Raw genomic sequence first — 26,431 nt, forward strand, 5'->3', positions numbered from 1 at the left:
GTCCAAATCAATTCTCTTGAGATTGTATATTATAGATGCCTTTAAAATTTTCGAAGTTTTTGGTACTCTTGAATCGAAGTGGAGACAGGCGCCGACAATTTTATTTTGGTTGTATTCTTCCCATTATGAGCTAGATTTGGCTCAGTCGATTTCAATGATGCTTTAAAAAAAATCCAAATGCACTTCATGACAATATTCTTCCACAAGATCAATAACAAAAATTATTTACTTTTTATAAATCTTACTAAAAATTTAAAATGATATATTTCAAATTAATTTATAATTTTACTATAATCATAATTAAAAAGATCACCCATTCTTTACATATCTTATTGAAATTTAAAATGACAGGTTAATACTATGATAAAATTTGTAAATTAAATATTTTTCATCAAAACAAAAATCTTTTATCTTTATATCTTATTTTCCTTACAGCTGCAGTTTTTTTTTAAATATAAAAACATTTACCTTCTACAACTATCATGGCACTAACTTCAACAAAATTTTGAAGATACAACACTATTGAAACTAGTATAGATCTAAATTTGAGAGGTATCTAGCAAATTTTTTTATAAATAAATATTATTTAATTTTTTATATAGTTATTTGAACAAAATTTTGACTTTAATGATAAACAGATCCTAACAAATCATACTGAATTATAAAATAAACCTCGACTCAACTTCATTAGGAAAAATTGAAAGTCCGACCTACTGCCTGCTCAACCCATCACTTTAAGACGGTACCCAAAATTTGTAAAAGCTCCCTCCTCACTAAACAGACTAATCTAGCAATTCAAGCATATTTCATGCTTGCAAATACCAACGTGGTTTTATGAAGCTCCGAATCTTGTTGCAGTATATTGGTCCTTGCCACCTTCATCTATGGTGTACCTGGCTGTGTCCTTCCTGATAGCATGATCACATGGAGGTCCCCCCACATCAATCAATCCCACAGTATGTATGCCAAGTGCCAAGGAATGAATACATGCTACAGAAAATGTCACGGAGTCCCCACCTATAAGAAAATACAACCTAAGGACATTCGTTGAAGTGGACATCTCAGAAACAGAAATATTACTTTTGAAGAACCCGATGATAACAAATCCCAAAATTGACCTTAAATCCCAGGGTATACGCTCACCTGCGTACGATGAACCAACCACGATACGAGATATGGAATCCAACAGCACATATACGTATTCTACCTTTTTGCGAGCCCAGGCCTAACTCCGAAATCAACTAGTTAGGTTTTCCCGAGCTCACTCGGAGTTTTCAACATTCCGACACTGTAGTTAGAAATGCATAAAAGAATTCAATTGTTTACGCTTTCTTCCCATTTGGTTTGTTCGCCCAGGTCAAACTAATTTGCTGTTCACCATGGCCGCCTCCTGAGTCCCATGACCTAATTTTCTAAGAAAATTAGCTGCAATGATGTGACAACTGACTGTTGCCACTGAAATTAATCTCCTTCACTGTTATTCATACAGTTTTATCTCATGGAATGACATGAATCTCCAGGTACACAATCACTTTGAAGAACTCTATATAAGCATGTGGCTTTCACTGAGATTTTGTAAATTTTGTTGTTCCATTAGGTATTTGCTAAGTTGATCATTCTAGCAAAGGATGGATGAAAATAGGTTTCAGCCAATGGTTGCGGCTGCAGCGTCATCAAGATTCACACCTCGATGTCCAACAATGGGGTTTTCTGCCATATTTCTAATTACAGTATAATATCTATAGTATAATATCTATGGTTAAGTATCTGTCCGATTTTCTAAATCTGTAGAGTACTGCTAATTGACTGGGGACTGGGTATATGGGGATGCATTGATTTGAGGGCTACCTGTTTGTTAGTATTTTAAGGGGGTTTCTCAATATGGGGAAGATAATATCTATGTAGAATAGCATACCACCTTGCCCAAATGTTATCTATATTGCCCAAGTAAGCCAATAATATTGCATGCTCTTCAGGTAGCTCTTTAGCCGTTTATGGAAAAACTACTTCAGAGCAGGCATGATTGGCAGACATTGCCCTTAAAATACTGGTTTTGTAAATGCCCAATTGTGGAAGTGTCCTTAAATATTGCTTCTATAAATGCCCAACTGTGGATATGTGAGGAGAGAATCTTGATGATGCTGCATCAGCAATAAATGGCTACAATGGAGAAGCTTTGTTCTTGCTTCTTTTTCACCAAAAAAAATGGGAGATTCGCCCACACAAGGTTACTATCTATCTAATAAACCCCCGTATCAATTATTTCTGTGAATAGTAGCTTAGTTTTTTCTAACACTTAGAAGAAGCAGCTTGCTTGATCAGAATGGAATGGCTTATTATTGTAAGATGAGTTTTTGGAAAAGAAATGTATTTGCTAATATATTGAATTCCTAGAAAATAACTGTTTTCGCAAATTTACTTTGTGCAACTTTTTTGGGTAAAATCTCCACTCATGAATCATCAGTTGTTGGTTCCAGTGTTGTTGTTTTGGATCACAAGAGATGATCTAACTTTTAGTCTCCGGTAGGCAACTTAAAGGTTCTGTTTCGGAGGACAATCTAATGTGTTATATGTCCCCTTTATTGTATGGATTTCTGTAGTATTGCACATTTCTAATCGAGCTGATCAACTTTGCAGTTTCTAGCCCAGCTAATACTTAAATCCAAAACCTCCCAAGTACCATTCAGAACGCTTTACCAGCAGAGCAACCAAACCCACACATCTTATCATAATTTGAGATGGTGGCTTCATCGCTGATACCTCCTCTTGAGCTGCACACCCAGCTGCCAATACGATGTTAAGGAGCAAACATGGTATTGTGTCTGTATTATTACAAGTTTGTGAGTACAAAATATGTATCTTGTCTTTATTTCTATCATTATGCATCGGTATTTGCGTTTCAGGTCTCATTTCTGGTATAAGAAATATTGCTTTCATATTGTTTTCATAAAGTATAAGAAATATGTACAAGGTATTAATACATATTGTTTTCATCTCTGCCCTTATCATTGATCGGGACTGAAGGCTCTCAGGGAATTGCATAGCTATTTTCCAATGTCCAGACATTTCTACTAAGGATCTCTAATTTCATAGTTTTCACCATGGTCCTCTGTCATAGCTATGTCGTACTTGTGAGGTCCTGTACTTAACCAAGGCACAGCTCCAAGAATTACAGCTTGGACTCTGAATATTTCTGATCTTATTCTGTAACAGGCGGTGGAGTTATGCAACTTGCAAGATTCACTGTTCTGCGCACAAAGATCACAACAGTGTTAACGCATTGAACAACCATGATTTCTTACCTTATTTTGTAACAGGCGCTGGATGTATGCAACTCGGAAAATTCACTGTCTTGCACAGAATGATCACAACAGTAGTCAACGCATTGAATCGCCATGATTTAATTCGTGTGATTGTTAAAGGTTTTACATATTCCGGTATATTTAGCATGAAGGAGGCAATATGCCTGGACTATCCGGTTGATAGTGGGTTGGTTATGAGTTAAGAAAGGACTTTCTTTCTCGCTGTGATGCTTCGCGATAGCTTTCTCCATATTGCAATAGATTATTCGTGTGTATCATTAATTGCAAGAAAATGTCTCTTGATTTGACTCTGATGTACCCTCCATGTGACACATCAATTGGTGAGATGTAAAATATTCAAATTGGCATGCACACGTACTTTCTTCATCTTTCAAATGCCACTGCTTTGCATTCGTTGTATTGGTCAAGAATGATTATAGCTGACACCTGCACTGGGGTCCTTAATGGAACTGTTGTTAAATAAAAATTACTTGGTTAATGGAACTGGTGTTAAATAAAAAATTACTTGGTTATGGAACAATATTTTTGGAAGTGACATTTTGTTGAGTCTTCCCTCGATTACAAAGTGAATATACTCAATGAATACAATATTCTTTTAGTTGTTATTGGCGGTGAATGGTTAGTGGAAGCTAATTCACTATTCTTATTAAATCATATATTGTCTGAAATTATTTGTAAGTAAGAAAGCAAACTTTAGTCTTTTAGTTGGGTTGGCAGTGACCCTAAGAAAACATACTTTAGTCGATATTGGCAGTGAATAGTTAATGGAAGCTAATTAATCATTGTTATTTTATTAAAAAATTAAGTTACTTGAAATTAAACCACACTTAGATGGTACATAAGAGAGCAGAGTTTCGCTCTTACTAGATGCTTCTAGATCTTGATCCATTAAAATATTTCCTGAAGTTCCAAAATAAAAAACTCTTAACTAAACAAAAACTATTTTTAAGACATATTTCTGAACCAACCAATAATGTTCTTACAACATAATAAAATTATTTTTATAATTTATTTTAGATTAAAAATATTTTAAAATTTTGATTTAATATATTTTAAAATTTTAATAAATATAAATGGTATTTCTTTACCATATTCTTTTTAACTCCACTGTAAAACGTACAAACTATCAAAACATTTAGATAATTGATTTAATCTTAACCACCACTGGATATTTGATTTGATTAATCACCAAACATTGGAAGGTTTATGTTTACTACGGATGATTCTTATCATTTACCCAATTAGTTATGTTAAGCTGCATTGGTTCTATTGATATTCAATTTGATCCATCACTTACTTTTTTATTTTATTTTGATTAGTTGACATGTTTTTTTTTTCCTAGCTCCGACTAGTCTAGTAATCGTTTCACCGATGAGCTTTAATGTTCTAGAATATTAAAAACAAATGTCCACTACTTCTATTTTATTGATTTAACGAAAATAATTGGTACGGCTTAAGACATGGAAAAAAAGATTATATTATTTGTAATATTTTGTATAACTCCACCACGTTGAGAGTGCCAAAGTTTGCTTTGCTGATCGGTCTTTTGAAACCAATTGGATGAAGGGAGACATTTTTGCATATTGCTTTTCCGCTGCTTTGGGTGCAGATGGGGACATTCTGCAGATAGTTTTGTTTATGGGAAATGGTTGTTTCGTCTAGATATACCTTTACAGCATTATGGGGAAATGGTTGTTTTGATCTCGATATACCTTACAGCATTGTGTTGGAAGGTAAGTTTTGTGGAGGGACGGCTCAATAATCGATGAAGAACAAGAGAGTTATGTAGGCAGATCAAGGAATCAATTTCAGGCAAGGAGGAAGAGGAGTTAAAGAGTTTCTCTTTGGGTTTTGTTTTCAGTTTTCTGGGCTCTTTCTCAAGATTTGAGCTACTTTGTTTAGAGTATTTTGTGTTCACATTCAAGGGTATGCCTTTTTTGGTTTTGAATATATATATATATATATATATATTTATTTATTTATTGTCTCTTATATATATATATATATATTTATTTATTTATTTATTGCCATTTATATTTAGTAAACGAAAGGAAAGGATAAAGTTAAATATAATATGAAAAAATGTATATTTTTTTTTAATCCATGAATCAAAAGAATAATGTAGTTTAAGAGTTCTTACGGTTTCAGTTGAGTTCTAAGATCGATTTATAATTATTTATTAAAAAATTGTTATGAGAATAAGGGTGAGGGTGTTGGAAAAAACATATAAAAGTAAAATCGAGAAAATTATTAAAAAATAATAATAACATTATATTAATATTATGTTTTTCTTAATATTTATAGGTTATTTATAGGTTGATAAGAGACAATAATATCTTATTTATTAAAATGTATTTGTAATATTTCTTTAGGTTTATTATAAGGGATATTTATTTTAAAAAATATCATAATAAACAATGTTATTATTAAAATATTAATTTTTAAATAATATTTATAGATATAAAAAATCATTCCATAAATTTTTTCTTATTTTTTAAGATAATATGAATCATATTAAAAAATAATTCTAATTTTCAAAAGAACACATCGATTTAATATTATAATTTCTAATACATTATAATCTTTATTCAAGACATTGATGGTGTTGGATTCTACCAATATTGTAAGAGGATCTCCCTGATGTGAAGTCTCAATTAGACCTCACACTGTTTGGTATAGAACTCTCATCCGGTCATATGACCCGGCCATCAGTGAATGGTTTTCTAGGATATGCCTTGGTTACAATGAGACAGAAGAAAACACAATGCCTCTTTGGGTCAACAAAAATGTGAGCTTTGTGAGACACCCAATATAAGGTATACTAGGAAGACTTACACGACTAGTGAGAGAAACGAGCCACCGGTTAGAAAAGTAATAGTATTATCCTAAAGGGGGACCCAGGGAAATGAGAAAGACTTGTTGAGTAACTACAAATTAATCCACATAGTAAGAAATAGTCATTAAAACATAACAACATTCATTCAATAATAGACATAACTAAACAAAGAAATAGTTCATTAAATTAATATGTGAATAAAGAAACATATACCATACACATGACAAGAATAGTCCAACTACATCTATGATAGATGTATGAAGGAATGTCAACTCATTAAGCTTCTAATTATAAGCATAAGATGTGAAGTACATTGTTACATGAATGAAACATTGTATCTAGTAGTGGGAGATGAAGCCACAACTTGCTTTTCCAAACAATAATCTATCTCCTATGTAGTGCAAGAGAAACCAAGGCTAAAAATCCTAGGAGCTCTGTCCCAAAAATACCTTTGCTTGAGTTATGAGGAGCCATTTATAAACAATACAATGAGCTTTGAGCTTCCCCTTGACTCTTTGACTTCTATGACTATTCTGATTCTAGCAAGACCCATTACATTTCAATGTTTGGCTTTTCATATTCCACAGGTATCCCTTGGACTTCATTACATAACATTTATTACATAAGACAATTTGAAATTGAGACAGTGGCTTAATAAGACAAAACTGTTAAAAGGACAAAGACACAACAAATGGATGAATCATTTGCTTCTTCATGGAGTTCCTTTTTTATGTAAGTGTGTCATGCTCTAAAGTCCTTTGTGATGTCTTCACTCTAATCTGGCATGTCCCCTTTGTAGCGCATCTTGACCTCCAATGCATCCATGAGTATGTTCTTGAAGTTTGACTCTATATTATTCCACAACAATGAAAGCTTCGTGTGTGCTTTTAATATTGCAAAGGCATACTACTGAATAATATCTTTAGTTACATCCAAGCCCTCCCGTTTGATTACTTGCTTGGTTTGTTCAATGTAATCCATGATCTCCTGGAAGATGACCTCCATCCCTCTGATTGTTTTAAAGATTCTAATGGCAGGCATCCCATGTTTATGTGTTAGAGACTCAAACCCATTATGTAGTCGGTTGTATGCAACCATAATATTAACCGAATGTGCTCCAAGATGAGAGTAACTTTGTAGTTGGAGACTCAACTAAACTCTATCTATCTCATCAAAAACCTTGTCTTTCCTTTCTAAATGTTGTGGAGCATCCAAATATTTGGCAGCCCACTCCTGCATCTAATCAACTTCTCTATTTTCTATCTTCAGGAGTTTCACCACTTCTTGTGCATTCTTTTGAATGCCAATGAGAGGAGCCATGCCTTGTTGTATATGTATCATCTTGCCATATAGTCATGCCATGGTAGCCTCCATTGGTCCCAATTCTTCTAGCATGGTTGACTGCCATTATACGGTATTGATGTTCTATGATAAGAATTGGTTTTACGCTAAGAGATTTTCTACATGTTTCTTAACTATAGCTAATTATGTTATCAGCATGTCATTATCATTCAACAAGTATTCTGACTTGTCATGTGTCATTGTAGCAAATGCAACATTTTCCACCATAACTACCGTCAAATTTCTTCTACTGTTGGAGAAGATCACCTTTTTTGTTGCCACTAAGACTGGCCTTTGAGGATCATTGGGAAAGTACCTATGCCTTTGTTGCATGATCCTCTTATTTAGATGATCAAACATTATGCTGCAAACATTTGTGACTCTATATGACAGTGGAGGTGTAATCCTCATCTCTATGAATGTAACATGACCTCTTGTGAGTGGTTGTTCATCTAGAGGATTGGGCTCGTCATCCATGGGATGGATAGTATCTTCTTCCTTTAATTGCTCCTCCTCTAATTATTGAGTCAATTGTTCTTCTTCCAGTCTATGTGGTACTTCCTCCTCCTGGGATTGCCTCTACTCCTCTTCCTCTATCTATCTCCTCTCTTCTTCTTCTATCTATTACTTCTCAAGTAACTCATCTTGCTTCTTTCTCTCCTCTTCTTCTTCTTCTTCTTCTTCTTCTTCTTCTTCTTCTTCTTCCCCTTCTCTCATTCCTCACTCTATTTGTGTATGTCATGTGTTTATAGGATCGACCTTCCATTTCCTACTACTCTTGCCTGATGAATATCTGATCCTTTTCCTGGGAGCCATATTCTTTACTTGAGGCATTGTTTCCACCTCCTCCTTATCCTGCAAGTCCTAAGCTAATGGATCATGTGGTGAATTGATCTTTATCGCTAGATGTGTCTTCATTCTAGCATTGTACCAGCTCTTTAGCTTTAGACATTGATGAATACCTTGTATTATGACTGATCCTTTCACAATGATGCTTAATAATTTGCATGGGATCATATTCATGGAAGTCTTTGGTGGAGAAATGTAGGTGATACAACTCTTTTATCTCGCCTGCTACTTCTTTTTGACTCTTAATTAGTACATTTTTTATCCTCATTCGAAAGATAAGCCAAAGGGGTTCTTCCTCCTATGAAGAATTCATGACAGTGCTTCATCGAACTAATTTACCTCTTCCTACATGACCACCTTGTTTGTGACATATTGCGGCATAAAATGAGGGGTTGTTGGACATTTGAAGCATTTGATGTATGTTCCCTCAGGAGTTGCAAACTAGTCTGCAATATCTTGAAGTGACTCCTTCACATGATCAGTCATGCATGGCGAATCGATCTCAAATATCATGCGAGAAAGGGGTACAAAAAAGTGTTCGACCAATTTTTCATATGAACCTTTGAAGCTTCCTTATTATAACACCCTATAGTGGAAATAAAATGGGAACTTTTCTTTAGGATTCCAGTTCGAATATAGTTTTTGGATTACATACCGTGCACAGATTTCATCCAAAAGAAATGGAAACATGTAAAATTATTGTGCTTGGCTCACCTGGAAAGATGCTTTGGCTTGCCTCACCTAATGTTGCATTTTCTATGATAATATATCCGCCCAATTGAAAGATTTTCCACTGTCACCACCAGATTGAGTGTATATATCCAATTCTCTTAAAACACTTCATCATTCTTACACCCAAATATCCAACAATACTTAGCTATCAAATACTGATATACATCTCTTAAGATATTTTTCAGATAAATTACTGATGGGCAATGGGAAAACTTGGCAGGCTCTTGACACTGTGATTTGATAAAATCACTGGTGTTGAGGGTAGAACATCTTGTGTAGAAGTGGTAGTTTTCATATTCATTGGATTTAAACATCTTATAATACATCTACATATCCTCACCATAATAGGTGGCGAGTTCTCTACCAGTCTCACTACGAAGCATAGGTTGAGATTCATTCATGTGTGCGATGATCCATTGAATAGCTTCTGCACATGGCATGACCAGGAATCTAAATGTGATCATGTGTATCCTTGAATTCTTAATATTGATGTATGCATGCACATCTTCTAAGTCCTCATAAAACTTCTCTTGCATGAATGTGTTGTATATCTTGCTCCATGTGACCTTTGTAATCTTTCCAATGAAGCACTAAATGTCTGCATATATAGGAATATTTGGCTATGAAAATTCGATAGGCTCATCATTGCTTGCTTCTAAAATTTCTTTAGAGGCTACTTTATGAGGCAACATGTGTCCAACAAATAATGAAATAGTGGAAACACTTGTTGCACGAACACTTGTTTTTGGAATCACACTCATAATGAAAAGATCAACCCTAAACAACTAACTATGCAACAATCCTTGTAGATCACATTCAAAGAGCCATCACAGATAATAGATCATGAAAAAATGTGAATGACAACAAGAAATAACTTGCATGCAAGAAAAAATACACATGCAAACTAGGAGGATGCACTTTCAAAGTACAAAGAGGACATGCATGGTAATTTTGGGCTTTATATTGTGCTCATGCACTAAATAAAGAGGAAAAAATTAACCAAGGTTCACTATCCCACCCAGAAGGGTTGAAGGAATGGGAGAATTAGTCATAAGGTCTTCCCTATTGTCCCATGCACCCAAGGAGACAAGGAGGGTGGACTGTCGCACTCCGAAGGGATGAAGGATGAGGGAAACAAAGCTTCGAGTTTTCAAAGTGCGCCATGCACTCAAGCAAAAAGGGGGCACACTTTCACATGTGGAAGGCCTGAATGAGTGATGATTCATGCCTTCGTGATGCGCTCATGCGCTCTAAGGCAGAGAGGGCACATTGTTCCACTTTGAAGGGTCGAAGGGAATGACTATGTGTCTTTGTAATGTCCTTGTTGGGCCTCATATATGCCCAATTTTCCACTATATATTGTCTCCATTCATAACCTAAATTCATATACTTTTACATTCATTCCATACCATAATTCCTCAACTTGCAGTCAAATCACATTTTGCATCTTATGGTTGATTATCATTAGCTTTCTTAGCTTTTCGATGGTTAGGGATGAATTTTCCATGATTTAATAATGATGGTTTTTTCTAAGTTCATTTTCTGCAGCTTTCCATTGCCAAAATTCCTCACGGGTCAATTAAACTAGTTGGTGTAAGTAGAGCACAGAAATATCCAATTTGGGCTTTCAACATTTCACCACACTTCTTGATAAAACCGAGGGAGGTTATTGTCTAAAATGAGTTCTAACACCTTCCCATGAGTTATATTGTACCCAAGACTCACATGTCGGTCTCTAGTAGCAAATCAACAAATCTCCTCAAAATTCACTCAGTTTCTAAATGCCATGTTTGACCTCGATTTGCGTGCATATGGAGGTGGACTTAGAAAATATGAGAAAATGGGTTTGTTACCAATATAACAAATTATATATATACAAAACCGTTTCTCCTGATTCGAATTGGTATAAAAATTAGACGCGTGTCTTTGAGGCCAATTTATAAAAAATTATTGTTTTTCCAAAGTTCTAGAGTATTGGAAAAAGAGCCAGACAACCAACTTTAGACACAATTTCCAAGGATCTGGATTTGGAGGAAAATACAGGAGAATTTTTTGTTTCAACTATAACAAATTAGGCTCCCTATAAACAAATCTCCAAAATTCTCCATGGTTAGGAAGATATGCCAATATCGTTGAGGTCAATTTGTTAAAAATGGGCAATTTTCCAAAATTGGGGAAAATGACTAATTCACCTTGTAAATCTTATAAATGGCTTAACCATGGCTTGTATTGTAATGTTTTATTTGGGAAGAAGGAGGATATATAAGGAGGATAGATCGAAATGACTAAAAAAAGGTATCCATATGAATTTATGTTTTGAATTTTAATACAACTCCAATTCTGTACTTAAATGTTGTAAATGATTTTGGTTCTTGAGTTTTAAGTGATTTGAGTTAATCTAGGCTTGCTCCAAGAGTGACAAGGATCCACTACCTCTAGAAACAAGTCTTATAGTTAGTTTAGATCTTAGGATTAGTTTGCTTTGTTAATTTACAACAACATTTTGTGTGATTGCTTAGGTTTTTTTTTGTACTTAAAGTTCCTATTGTAATTTCATAGACCAAGATGACAAAGATAAACTTCCCTAATTGGTATAAGTTGATCAAGGTCATGCTGAGTGATGATTTAATATATCATTGTTCCTTTTTAGAATCTTACTATACATAAATGTTATGAACTATTCTTGATTCAAATTCACAGTTGAAGCATTGAAAGTATTTTAAAGCCATACTATGTATTCCTCATGAATTTGATGGCATTACATGAATTCTCCAATTCTATGTTCCTTAGTTCACTATGCAATATAATGAAAATAGGGTTGTGTTAACATTAAGAATTGTGTGCATTACTGTAGAATCTCTTCAAATTTTTGTGTGAGAAATAGTTTCGATTTCGTGAGTTTCATTAAATAGCTTCAGTCCTTTGAGTTTTGTTGTGTCCAAGGGTGTTGATTTCTTTGATTTTTCATTATGAATGATAGCTTTGAATTTCTTTTTCTTAATTTTATTTTGAGCAATAGGGTAGATCACCTCTGAGTTTTATCATAAAAAATAGTTAGATTCATTTGAGTTTTGATTGTGAAAAATAGTTTTAATTATGAACAAATGTTTTGATTTATTTGAGATTTGTCACTAGCTTGATTAAGAGAGTAGACTTCATGAATTCTTTGACAATAGAGGTTCAATTTCCTTACGTGCCATTTTTTTTTATTGCTCTAAGTTTTATAATTCGATTACTTGAGATAACGCTAGTTTAGAAGCCTTTCCATTTGAATTTCTTTTGTTGATTGAGCCAAAGTAGATAAGAAACTCCAGAGCTTAGTTTAGTTTTGGTATTCATTAGTTTAAATTCGATTTCATATTCGCGAACTTAGCATAGATTTAGTGTTCATGTTCTTCGAATAGAATCCTCTATCTTGATTAGCATTAGAGTGATTGAATGAATGCTTTCATTGAAAATAGGTTGAATTATGTAGATATCTTATGAATATTTTATAGTTAACGGATTAATGTGGTTTCATTGTAGTTAAGTTCTACAGGCATTGAAATTAAGTTTTGATTGATTTACTTAGATTCAGATTAAAATTGTTTAGTGGTTTGTATTATGTACTTGATTCACGGATAGGAATAGAAATCGATTTTAGGAATTTGATGTTAATTTAGTTTAGGTGCTCTAATCCCACATTACGTGCTCTTGTGCCTCTAAGTCTTACGACCCTAGATTGATAATTTAATGTTGTAATTATAACAGATATAATTTCCCCAATAGTGCCCATGTGCTCAAGAAGAAAAGATGGTTACACATGGCACAATTTGCGAGGCTGAAGTAGCTTCGAGCTCATGAAGTGCACTCTACCTGTAAAAGGTTCATAAACAAGTTCAATCAATAGGATGCGATGCTAAGATGAGGAGGAGAATGATCTGCAAGGCATTATAGTTATTATCGCATGCATGGTGGAAGATGAAGGGTTTCTTACACCCGATAATGGTTTAACACTTACAAGATGGATATTTCAACCAAAAAGACAATAGAAAAACTACAAAACAAGATATCGATAGTAAGAAAAACAAGATTTGGTAGTGAAATGATGAAAATAAATGAAAATATTTAGCATGTAAACTTACTTGTTGCACTAGTTGATCAAGAGCTTCTTGGTTCCCCATTTATGCACTCAACTCAGATGAAATAATTATGGAAAGAATGATTAACTAAGTTTATTTGAACACATTAATATGCAAAATTGAATCATGCATGAGTGCCACATATCATCACATGGAAGGGTTAGTTAAGAGAAGTTAAGGGCTCTCCTATTTTCTAGGAGTGTGCCCTCATTCAATAAGTTGGCATATGCATGCAATTTGATAGGTTACATGTCTTTGACACGAAGGAGTGCACACACGTAGGGCACACTTGCTCAGCCTGAATGAATGCGCCCATGTAGGGCACACTTCTTTAGCCCAAAGGAGTGCACTCACTTCAAGATCATGTCTTCTTCAATTGAAAGTGTTCTTTTCACATTTATGAATGATTCTTTCATTTTTTATTTTCTTTTCTGGATTTTGTGTCCTTTTTAAGTGTGTGTATGGCAAGAAGGAAAGCTTCTAAGCCAATATTGACCATGAGTTTTCTAAACCATACACTTACTAACTCAAATGCTTCTAATGGTTAAGTGATGACACTTAAGAAATGTTGTCTTAAGAGGGCACGACACTAGGAGAGATCGCAAAAATAACAAATCAAACCACACGATGACACAAGCGGGCTTGAAATAATAGTCACAGTAGGCTCCAAAATTGAAATAGGAAAAAATTTTGGAGGGTCATTATCGTAGCCACAACACAAGGATAGTATTATTTTGTAAGCAATTTCATCTATAAAACAAACTCAATTTCTGTGCCCATAAAGTCTTCAAATATAAACATTTTTATCAAATTTAATTTCACAATTATATATTTAGAAAGAAAAAAATATCATGCTTTTGAATAGTCAATTTCATACTTTAACTTGAAATACTATTTTTTTAATTAGCATCTAGTGACCTCACCCAAAAAAAAATTGCCATTATTAAAATATCCAATTTTCATAATTGTTATATATTTGAAATTTTCTTTTATATGAATTTTTATTCCAAGTAAATATATTTAATTTTGAGTAAATAATAACTTTAGTCAATAATAATTATATATTTTAGACATTTACAAAAATAATATTAAATATTAATGATAAAGTTTTATTATAATTAAAATATAATTTGTTTTTACAGTTTTTAAAAAATTACTTTCTCTCCTCTCCCCTCCCAATGCACAAATAAATCGCTATTTTATCCGGTATATATAGACATAGAGTTTCCTTTCTCCAAGTACACACATACTTTTATAGTTAACCATGAAAAAAAATATTAAAATTGTAGTCTAAAATCAAAATAGAACTTGAAGTATATCTGCAAAACATATAGTATCTCCCTATTAAACTAAGGATTATCGTGAAACCTCTAGCCATGGTGCTTGGTTAATGGAAATTCATTCACATTTTGGCAGTAACCTTGACTTTAGCATGGTATCAGAGTCCATCTTAGACACTTTTGTAAGATAGTTTAACCACCTTTCCTTGCCAAAAACCTATCCCTCTATGAAAATATATTTATAATTTGTGTCAATTCCTCAAGCTATTTCTTTTGTTTACAACCACCTTATTTATGTTTTATCTATGCTTTTTTGGTAATATCGTAGGTTAACAACCTCCTTATCCATGTTTTTTTGGTAATGTAATGGAAGAGAAGCTCTCAAGGGACAATTTTCTACACAACTCCATTTATTCAATGTAATGATAGAGAAACCCCATCAACCTCCTCGTTGCACACCTCCTTGTTTTCTTTTCTATGTAATGTAATGATAAAGAAAGCCTCATTTTCGGTCTCAGATCCCTACTCTAGCATTCTCACTAAATCCCCCTATAACATTGTTCTCCCTTAGACCTAGTTTTACTATTGAGAGAGGAGACAGTACATCCCACTTCCCTTTGTGGCCATTTACCTCTTATAGGGTTCAAGCATAGTGTATCATCTAGCAAAATTGTCGGTTGATTACCATTTCAGAAAATAATCGATTGTCCTTTTCATTTTACAACATTAGCGTTTTCTTGCTAGCTCTCTTTTCGTTCCTTTGATTCAAATTTGAAGCTTGAACTTGAATTGTTTGAGCATGGTGGGCATATATTTCTCAATGGAAGGATAATTCTGCTTACGAGAAAATAGTTATGTATATAAAAAAAATCAAAGTGGTTATAATCATATTCTATATACATTCATCCATGTTTAACTAGATTTAGTGCCTTTCCAACAACTGATATGTCCTGTATGCTAAATTTACGTAAGAGGGGTTTTCCATGTCCCCTTCTTTTAGTCTCCTTTAAATTCATATGCAAACTTTTTGTAAATTGTATTTGATTACTTGTATCCATCCATATTGTTCACTTTTTGTCTTTTTATGTTCCCTCTCTCTTCATTCATTAGATTGTTTAAAAATCTTCATTCATTGAGATTTTTGAAAATTCCAATATAAAACTATGGTTTGAATTTTTCTAAGAGATATGAAATATTTTGGTAACATTGATTATTGATGCAAAAATTACTCTTACCTCAACACAAGAATTTGTTTAAGATGTATTCTCCCTTCATGATCTGCAACATAGTGTCATATTACAAGGAGAACAATAGAGAATGGTCTAGGAAGGCGAGACACACTCTCATGTTTAATGACTTGTGAAAAGACATTTATGAAGGACAGGGTGACAACCCACCAACGAAGGCCACATCAGATAAGGAGCTAAACATTTGGTAAAATAGGGACATGCAAGATTATTCCTTGGTTCTTGATTTTTTAAGTGAAGAAGTGAGCCATCATATAGTTTTAATCAAAATTCTTATATTGTATTGAAGAAGTTGAAAGGTCTATATGGTTCAAAATTCTTATATTGTATTGAAGAAGTCGAAAGATCTATATGGTTCATACCTAGAATTGGGGGTTGTTTAGGTCATGGTCAAACTCTTCAACCTTGATTTGAAAGATGATAAGACCCTATCCTTAGCCTCTAAAATTAGAACCAGTGTACATGATGGTGATGCCACTGGTGTTAAGATGGAAATTCCTTTAATAAAAAATTTCAAGCCCCTTTACCCCAAATAATGTCATTATCTTGAATCCTTGCAAGCTAATAAGCAACTCAAATTCAATACTTTTGACACCCTAGAAGAGAAATTTGTTTAATGAGAGAAATATTTTGGGAAGAGGAAGACAACTAATTAGTTAAAGAAGCAACGTGCCTTGATTACAAAGGAAAGAATCAATCACATGATTCTCCTAAAAAAATGTTGAATTAACAGTTATACTAAGAGGGGGGATAAGTATAATACAAATTTCACACTATTTAAAGTAATCAATCACAATATAATACACCAATCACATGAGATCATTGAACACAAGATATATGTGGAAACCCATATGGGATAAAACCATAAGACTTCTTTTAATTACTTGACTAAAGCAGATAGTATCATACTATTACAATGTTTGTAGATGCCAACTTACATCAGACCCCAATCCCCTTAGATTTGGAAGCACAAACTTGTAGGAAACATTAATCCCTTTATATTTGAAATCACCAACTCAGTAGGAAACACCAATCCCATGAGATTCACAAGCACCAACTTGTAGGAGACACCAATCCCCTTAGACTTGCAAACACCAACTTGTAGGAAACACCAATTCCTTTGAATACACTGATGTTCAAATTGTGACTCTAGTTCCTTCAACTCTAGGTGCTTAAACTGCTAATGCCTTGTCCCCTTATGTTGGAACCACAATATCAAATCACGTTATGATGAATCTATTGTCTTGGTACTTGTTAATGATGATACCCTATCCATCATCTGGGTTACCGAATAGTCAAATTTTCTTTTCATCGCCCCTTTTGGATATTCTAGGTTCTAAACATTAACTTCCCATGAATCTATTCTATAAATATGGTCTTCATTGATCCTAATAAATTTGACATCTAGGTCTATGTGGAAAGGAATTCTTTGTTTACATGTAGATTACCATATGCTTGAATGCGCCTTTTAACACTACATAATCTCACTTTGCACAACCAAGTTCTTTTGCAGATCTGTGATGGGAAAAACCATGACCTTTGTATAACAACCGAACAGAAAATACACTATTTTATGGTATTTTCCCTTCTTGACTACAACTCATGGAAATATTTCCGTCGCACCCAATCCTTTTGCATGTGAAGGAAAATATTTGCTGCAACAAATATTTACTTTAGTACTTTCGTATCCTCATACAGGGCCCCACATGAGCTAAGTCACCTACCAAATCACATTCTACATTAGCTAATTAGGGCTTGCCACATGTCATCAGCACATGCTTCCATGTCATCCCATTCACCACTTGTCATCTACATGATACTACTTCCACAAGTCATTGGTGTCAAATCATATCGGCTTGTTGTATACTCTATTTCATCTAGTGCCCAGTGGTATGATACTGCAATGTCTCGATAAGGGGGCCGACCAATGTCAGGTCACATGGCTTTGTGATTATATTGGGTCTCTTCTAACTCAATATACTAGATCATGCCTACATTATTTTACTAGACTAATACTTCAATGCATATTAGACCACACTTCAGCACATACTATCTTACTGTGCCTTTTGTTCATACAAGACTGTACCTAACTTCATGTGGACATGTCGTTAAAATTCCAAACTTCATTCCGGCTGCCACCAATTTTTTGTTCCAAGGAAAATCCAAAATTTCCTTCAAAGCACGAAAGCGACTTTAGTTCATGACCTATACTAAGTGTTCTCCCTAACTCTAATTTACTCACTGGTCATTCCCATTGACCTTGACACTAATGAAAACATATTCAACAATCTCCCTCTTTGTCATTGATGGTTGTTGATATTTAATCTCACTGTCTGCTAGGTGTTATCATATTTCATTCCCTTGTCTGCTAGGCATCATAATCAATTCAAATTTAGTTCAGTTCAGATGAGTTTCACTCTGGTCAATTTTTTTTTTTTTATGTTTCTTATGTAATTTGTTAACTATTTTGAATTATGAGAAGAGTTGTTAGCTCCATTTTTAGATTTTTCCTCTTCATACCTTCTCATGGTATCAGAGCAGCAGGCTGAATAAGACTCCTTGGGAGAAGCAAAAATCAAGAAGCTGAGGAGGAGAAGATGCCTCCATTGTTTGAAGAAGCTAGTTACATGAAGTCAGTTATGCAAAGAATGAAATTCAAATAATTTTAAAAGGCCAAGAGGGCGAAGTATATTGCTTTTTCAGTTGAAGGAGAAGGTGACGAGAAGTTTTTTTTATTAAAAAAAAATTAATTTCCATCACACCCATCCAGAAAGACCAGGTGCATTCACCTTTAAAAGGTTACAAAATTGTTAAGTTTTTCATCTCAGTGCAACCTTCCTCTATCAAAAAAATGCATTGATGGCATACACAAAAAAGAAGGATTGAGCCGCAAGAAAGGAGCATGATAAGTCAAAGCCATGACATTTTATCATGAGTTTTTCTTTTGTCTTAGTATGATGATTCATTTAATTTAGAAAAGGGAAGTATCTGAAATCCTTTAAAAGAAGGGAACAATGAAAGGGGAATGACTTTCATTGTTTAAGAACTTTAAAAATCCATCATTTGCAAAAAAAAATTTGAAAGGCTAATTTTAGGTATTTTAAAGATTTAAAATAAAAATAATTTTGTTTGGTTTTTTTTTTTTCAACTCTTTTGAAAATGGGGGCCTTTATTGTGTTCTATTAAAAAGAATGGAGAATTTAATTAAAAAGGGGAATTTGAAGAAGGAGTTGCTTCATTGAGAATTTTTTTAGGTTAAGAAAAAAAGACTTGAGATAAAGTTTGTAAGGGTGTTTTTAAAGGAGATTAAAGAAAGAAACGCACATCTACATTAAAAAAATTGCTTCCTCTAGCACTTTTCCACAGGCCCCAATTTTACTTGGCAAAACTTACGAGTCTTGGTCTTTAAGAATGAAGAAATTTTTGTGAGCCCAGGATTTATGGGTTACCTTGCATAATGGTTATGTATGGGCGACCCAAAAAGAATTATCAACCATGAACAATAATCAGAGGAATGTCGTGAAAAGCTAAGAAAGAAAGTGCACATAGCCAAATGTTGGCTACTAAACTTAGTCGATGACTCTATCTTCAACAAGATAACATATGCATCAACAAAAAAATAAGCTTGGGATATTTTGAAAGTTATGTATCAAGGTAATGATACATTGAAGATTGTTAAATTGCAAACATCGAGAGCTCAATTCGAAACCTTGAAGATGATGGACACAAAGAATGTGTACTAGTTCATGACTTGAGTCATGGGCATAGTCAATCAGATCAAACTCATTGGTGAAACCATTATAGTTCAAAATACTATTGAAATATTCCTTCGAAGCCTATTGGATAAATATGACATGGTTGTAACAACCATTCTAGAATCCAAAGATTTTACAACTTTCTCAGTAGAATAGTTGACTTGATCACTTTTGGCACATGAAACAAGACTTAACTTGGTAGAAGATTCCATTGAACAAGCTTTCCAAGCATAACTCTCTCTCTCCATAGGCATAGGAAAAGGATTCAGAGGCAACAACAAGTAAGGCAGAGGCTAAGGAAGAGGCAAATCAGAACATCATCATGCGGTAGAGCAGTCGAGATCTTCACGAAGCCAAACATAGAGAAAAAAAGAGAGGAGAAAATAAAATATCCAATTTTATTACTGCAAGAAATTTGGGCATTATGAACATGAATGCATAAAGAAAGAGTAAGATCAAAAAAGAGGAAGTGTCCATTTATAAAACACTGAAGGAGAATCCTCTCAAACAATGTTTCTTTCCTTCCATATTTCTAAAGACAGTCACAATGAGGACCTTTGGTTGCTGGACAATGGCTACAACAATCATATGACAAGTAATAAAAAAATCCTTTCTTGCATTGATGCTTCCATAACATTTGAGATTACTCTTGGATATTGTCCCCATATTAAAGCTGAAGGGAAAGGTATTGTCCTTATTCTTACTAAACCAAATTAACATAAATTCGTACCTAATGTTTATTATGTTACACATATGAAGCATAAGCTAATTATTTTAGGTCAATTTGTTGAACATGGTTATGATGTAATATTTGAAGGGAACACATATTATATCTATGGAAAACCTCCCAATAGAAGATTGATAACAAAGGTTGAAAAAAGTAAGAATACAATATTTCCCTTGACTCTCAGAAGTTGAAATCTCTCATAGTCTTTTGACGACAATGTGTCAAGAATATATGTCTTAGATATGGAATTCTAGGTATGGACATATTCCATTCAAGAGTCGAATTTTACTTCAGAAACATTCAATGGTCATTAGTCTCCCTGTTATGAATGAAAAAGATTGTAACTATGAAATCTGTATTTTATCCAAGCATAAAAGAGATAACTTTCCCACATCTTCCTTGAGATCAAAAGAGCCTTTAGAGCTAGTCCATACAGATATACGTGGCCCAATGCAGACATAGTCCATTGGTGGTAGTCTTTATTTTATGACCTTCATTGATGATTATAGCAAGAAGATATGAGCTTATTTTCTCAAAAATAAATCATATACCTTCTTAAGATTCAAAGAGTTGAAGGAAAAAGCAGAAAAGCAGAGTGGAAAGCATTTTAAAGTACTTAGATCCAACCAAGGAGGAGAATACAACTCCAGTGACTTCAAATATTTTTGTTAGCAACGAGGAATCATCATGTAGAAAACAATAAGATATACTCCACAACATAATGGAGTAGCAAAAAGAAAATACCAGATAATCATGAATATGGTCATATGTATGTTTCGTGAGGAGAAGTTTTCTAACTACTATTGGGCTAAAGTAGTTTCGACAATAGTATATGTTCTCAACAGATCTCCAACAACTAGTCTCTAAGATGCACTACCTCAAGAAGTATGGGATGGTAAGAAGGTGAATGTATCTCATTTTAGATTTTTTGGATCTCTAGCATTTGCACATTTTCATGAGAAACTAAGTAAGAAGCTTGATGATGTGAGTGAAAGATGCATTTTCGTAGGTTATAGTGGACAATCAAAGGTCGATAAACTTCACAATTGCATTACCAAGAAGTTTTTTTTAAGAAGAGATGTTAAATTTTTTAAAAATAAATCTTCATTTGATAATATTCATGAAGCTTTAAACCAACATGTTTATCCACCACAAAAACCAATATTGCAAGTTCAAGAAGAGACATACCACTCTGAAAATTGCACATATTCTAGCAATGAATCTACTAGTGATTCAACATCTTTAGAAGACAATTAGAAAACAAGAAGCATCATAGAAATATATCAGCAGGAGCATGAGTTTCTTCAGCATAATATGTTTTCCTTTCTTTCATCTCAACCGACCCATTTTTAATAATTAGTTAAAGAAAAACATTGGATTGATGCAATGAACCAAGAAATTATTTCCATATAGAAGAACCAGACTTGGGAATTAGTTGATCTCCCAAGAGACAAAACTAAAATTGGTGTAAAATGGGTGTATAAGACCAAGTTGAATGAAAAATGATAAATTGAGAAACATAAGGCAAGAATGGTTGCCAAAGCTTTCTCACAACAATTTGGTATCAACTATGGTGAAACCTTTGCTTCAGTAGGAAGATTAAACACTGTTAGAACTATTTTATCCACAACAACTCAGCACAAATGGAAATTTTGTAAACTTGATGTAAAATTTGTTTTATTGAATGGAATACTGCAGGAAGAAGTTTATGTGGAGCAGTCTCCACGTTTTGAAGTTCCAGAATAAGAGCATAAAATGTACATGTTGAAGAAGTCTTTGTATGGCTTGAAACAAGCTCCAAGAGCTTGGTACAATTGCGTCGTCACATATTCCATCAAAAGTGATTTTTGCCAAAGCAACCATGAGCGAATGTTGTATACCAAAACTCATGAAGGTAAAATTATCATTATATGCCTTTACGTTAACAATATTCTTTATACAAGCAATATGATGTTAGAAGACTTCAAGGCAACAATGCAAACAAAGTTTGATATGACTAATCTAGGGGTTATGAAATACTTCTTAGGCATTGAAATTCAACAATCTCCTAATGAAATTTATGTTGGTCAACAAAATTATGTCACTGACATCCCCCAAAAGTTCAGAATGACTAATTGCAAACCAGTTGATACACCAATCGATCCGGGCGGTAAGATGAGCATACATGATGTAACACCACCATTTGATTCCGTTTTGTATAAAAGTCTAGATGGCTCGTTGTTATATCTCACGCAACTAGACTTGATATCATGTTTGCAATTATTTTTGTCTCGAGGTTTTTGCAGTCATTCAAGATTTCTCATTGGAAGGTTGCAAAAAGAATCTTAGGTTATATTACAGGGAACTTAAACTATGGTTTCCTCTTCATAGATTATTAAGATAAATCACTTTCAGGTTATATAGACAGTAATTATGCACACAGTTTAGATGATTTCAAAAGCACCTGAGGGTACGTTTTCCATTTTGGAACCAATCTGATTTCATCAGCATCCAAGAAACAACTAATAGTTTCAATATCTTCAGCAGAGGCAGAATATGTGGTTGCCACCTCAGTAGCTTGTCAAGCAGTGTGGATTAGAAGACTGTTTCCAAATCTTTGCAATGTTCAGAATGAGCTAACTACTTACTGTGATAACAAGTCCGCAATTTATCAAAAAATCATGTCTTTCACAAAAAGCGCAAGGACTTTGACATGTTTTCATTTCATTCATGAGCTTGTCAATGATGGATACATATTACTTTTTTTGGTTCTAAAGATCAACTTACAAATATTTTAACGAAGCCTTCGGGCAAAAATGTATTTGAATTTCAAAGAGAGAGACTAGCCATTGTAAGTGCCACCACTTGTAATAGCTGAGATTAAGATGGGTTGTTGAGATATTAATTTTAGTGTCTGCTAGGTGTCATCATATTGAATTCCATTCTCTGCTAGGTATGATAGTCAGTTCAAATCACAGTTACCAAGTTCGACTGTATTGGAAAAAAATCGCAAATTCACCAAGTCAGTTCGGTACGGTTAATAATTCTCCAAAATCAAATTCGATACAGTCTCCACCAGCTTAAAAACTTTTTCTATTCCTTCACTTTCTTGTAGCTCCTTGTACATTTCATATGGAAAAATTAAATTCTTGTTTCCCCATTCTTTGCATTGCTAGGGGCATATAGCAGATTGAGAAAAGATTAGAAACTGATGCCACACAATAATACAAGTCAATGGAAAATGATCCATGGTAACGTGTTGCAAGGGGTAGTAATGGCATTATCGAAAGCTATGATAGTGCATTGGAAAATCAACCATGCGCAAGCCTGTAGGGTTTGGTGACACACCATGACAGAGTATTGCATTACATGATACCTTATGATCATTGTTGTATTGTAATGGATACCAAACATTGGAAATATGTAAGTGAGAAGTCCCCACAAAGAAATGTGCATGTATACATGGTGCACCAAATGCCAAATTGTATAAATTTTGTGCACACATGATATAAGCTATACCTGAGTATATAAGGCAGTGACGGAAGGTTTGCAATGTTATTTGCATCATTACCAACAATATGATGAAGAATTCACTAAAGAATGTGATAAAATAGGTATTGGTCACACTGTAATATATTATATACCAAGCACACACAAGAAATATTGCAGGGGAGCCATTAGGCAAGTGTTGGTTTAATAATGACAAGAGAATGCATTGAAAACCATTATGTAATGCATTGCGCATTTTTAGGGCCTAGGGTTATGAAGTCTTGTCCTTAATTATGGTTCTTGAACCCTCCTATATGCTTTAATTTATTCTCAAAACTACAGTGGAGATTGTGTCACTAGTATGTTAATTTCTTATCAAGTGAAATGTCCACTGTGCTTCGTGTCTCAACATATGACATACAATACATGCAGAAGGAATCTATTTGTCAGACCAAATTTTGGAAGCAATGAATTATGCAACAAAAAGTGATCTAGTGTTTGGAAGGATACAAGTTTGGACTTAGCTTAGTGGAAATAATGGAAGGTGTTTGGAATGATACAAGTTTGGATTTAGGCAATCTGGGTGGAAATAATGGAAAGAAAGTCAAAACTATAGGAAAAAAAATTAGTTTTTATAAATTTTGTTTATATGAAAAAATAATTTAAAAAAAAAAGAGATCTTACATTGGAAAAAGTTGCAGTTGCAAATTGGAAATTCTTATAAAGGAAAAATAAAAAAAATGTAGCTTTTATATAAAAAAAATATTAAAAACCAATAATTATATATTAGAAAAAGTTATAAAATGGTAAATTGCAATGTAACATGATAAAAAAAAAAAGATAACTCTTATCTTAATAAAAAATATAAAATTGAAAATTGGTTGCAAATTAGTAATTTCTATGTAAAAAAAAATGATAATTTCTATATTGGAAAAAATTATAAAAATAGCATATTTAAGTTTTAAATGTATAATTCTATTTAAAAAATTAGTATGTTTAAGCATTTTGTTTTTAGTATTAGATTTTATAGGATCCCATTTTTTCCATATAAAATATTGGAATTCGAATTTGGTAATTATGATTCAAATTTAACTCAGTTTAATTGAGTTCAATTTTAGTAATTTATTATTGAGACCTCTTATATAATTTATTTAATTATTTTAAATGATCAGAAGAACTGTTAGCTCAATTTTCAGTTTCGGCCTCTTCATTTCTTCTCAATAGCAACCATATTATTACAAATGTATCAGTAAAAATTATCTATGTTGTCTACATTTCTATCATTATTCATAGGTAATTGATTTTCGGCTCTAACTGTATAAGAAACGTTGCCATATTAATACATATTGTTTCATCTCTGCCCTTAACACTGATCGGTACTGCAGGTTATCAGGGAAATGCATAGCTATTTTCCAATGTTCACAATTTTCTGCTTTCATTTCTTCTTTTGTAACCGGCGGTGGCCGTATGCAACTTGGAAGATTCACTGTCTTGCACAGAAAGATCACAACAGTAGATAACGTATTGAGTCGCCATGATTTTATTAAAGGTTTTAAATATTCAGGCGTATTTAGCATGAAAGAGAAATCTGCGTGGATAATCTGGTTTATAATTTATAGTGGGTTTGTTATGAGTTAAGGGAAGAAATTTCTTTCCACCTGTGATTACCTTGGCCAGATTGTCATAGATTATTCTTGTGTATCATTAAATGAAAGAAAAAAATCTGCTGCTATGATTTTGCTGCACCCTCCCCGTTACACAGCAATCGGTGAGATGTCAATCATTCAGATTGGCATGCACACGTACATTCTTCATCTTTCAATTGCCAGTTCCTTACATTCGTTGTATGGGTCATGAATGATTACATTCGTTGTATCGGTCAAGAATGATTATATTTGGCACCTACAGTGGGGTCCTTATGGAACCGGGTTAAATAAAAAATTACTTGGTTATCTGAATTATATTTTTTAAGTTACATTTTGGTCAGCATTCCATCGATCACAAAGTGAATAAATACAATAGACTTTTCTTCAACTTTTCTTTAAATGGAAAAGCATTCGGTTGTAAAATTAGTAACAGGAGAGTAATTATTAGTGGTTAATCTAAGTTAATTCATTAGTGTTATTGTTATTATTTAAATAAAACTATGTTATTTGGTTTTACTAGTTATTGTTATTATTTAAATAAAACTATGTTATATGTTTTACTAGTGGGTGTGGTCTATAAAGGAGTAAGTTTTCATTTTTGCCTGATGTTTTTAAATTTTGGTTAATATATTTTTTTAAATTTTAATTTTTTTTTTTTTAAACAAAAATAATTTTTAAAACATATTTCAATTCCAATAATAATAATTTAGTTTTTAATTCAAACTTCTGTAATCTATATTACATTAAAAAATATTATAATCTATATTACATTAAAAAAATTTAAAATTACTTTAAAAATCTAACAAATATGAGTGTTATTTCTTTATTTTATACTCTTCAACTCCACTATAAAACGTGAATATATTTTAACTAATGATCAGATAATTGATGTAATCTTCAGCACCATTACTCCACTGATTTGATTAAGATAATTTATTTAATCTGATTTAATTAATCGGCATACATTGGAAAGTTTAGTACGGATGACTCTTGTGATTCTTTACTCTAATTAGTTCTGTTACACTGCATTAGTTCTATTGACATTCATTTTGATCGATCACTTTTTCAGGAGAAAAAGTTGTATATATATTTTATATGTCAAAAAT

At 33.2% G+C, this 26,431-nt stretch overlaps 2 long non-coding RNA genes across 3 annotated transcripts in view; one reads left to right on the forward strand and one right to left on the reverse strand.

Annotated features, from left to right (window-relative positions):
* The window catches only part of LOC149180966 (uncharacterized), a 45,213-nt gene that overhangs the window by 11,859 nt on the left and 6,923 nt on the right, over positions 1 to 26,431 (reverse strand). The gene's annotated exons all lie outside the window — the stretch shown is intronic.
* On the forward strand, positions 1,353 to 3,777 carry LOC149180968 (uncharacterized). 2 transcript variants are annotated; one of them, XR_016257505.1, is made up of 3 exons: positions 1,353 to 2,227; positions 2,638 to 2,840; positions 3,214 to 3,777. It is a non-coding gene; the product is annotated as an uncharacterized LOC149180968 (long non-coding RNA). The 2 variants fall into 2 exon arrangements; XR_016257504.1 differs by having other exon boundaries at positions 2,638 to 2,813.

The sequence above is a fragment of the Pinus tabuliformis genome, chromosome 3_2 (assembly GCF_031772625.1).
Source record: "Pinus tabuliformis cultivar Carrire ecotype Pingquan chromosome 3_2, CPIR1, whole genome shotgun sequence".
In the NCBI taxonomy this organism is placed as follows: Eukaryota; Viridiplantae; Streptophyta; class Pinopsida; order Pinales; family Pinaceae; genus Pinus; species Pinus tabuliformis.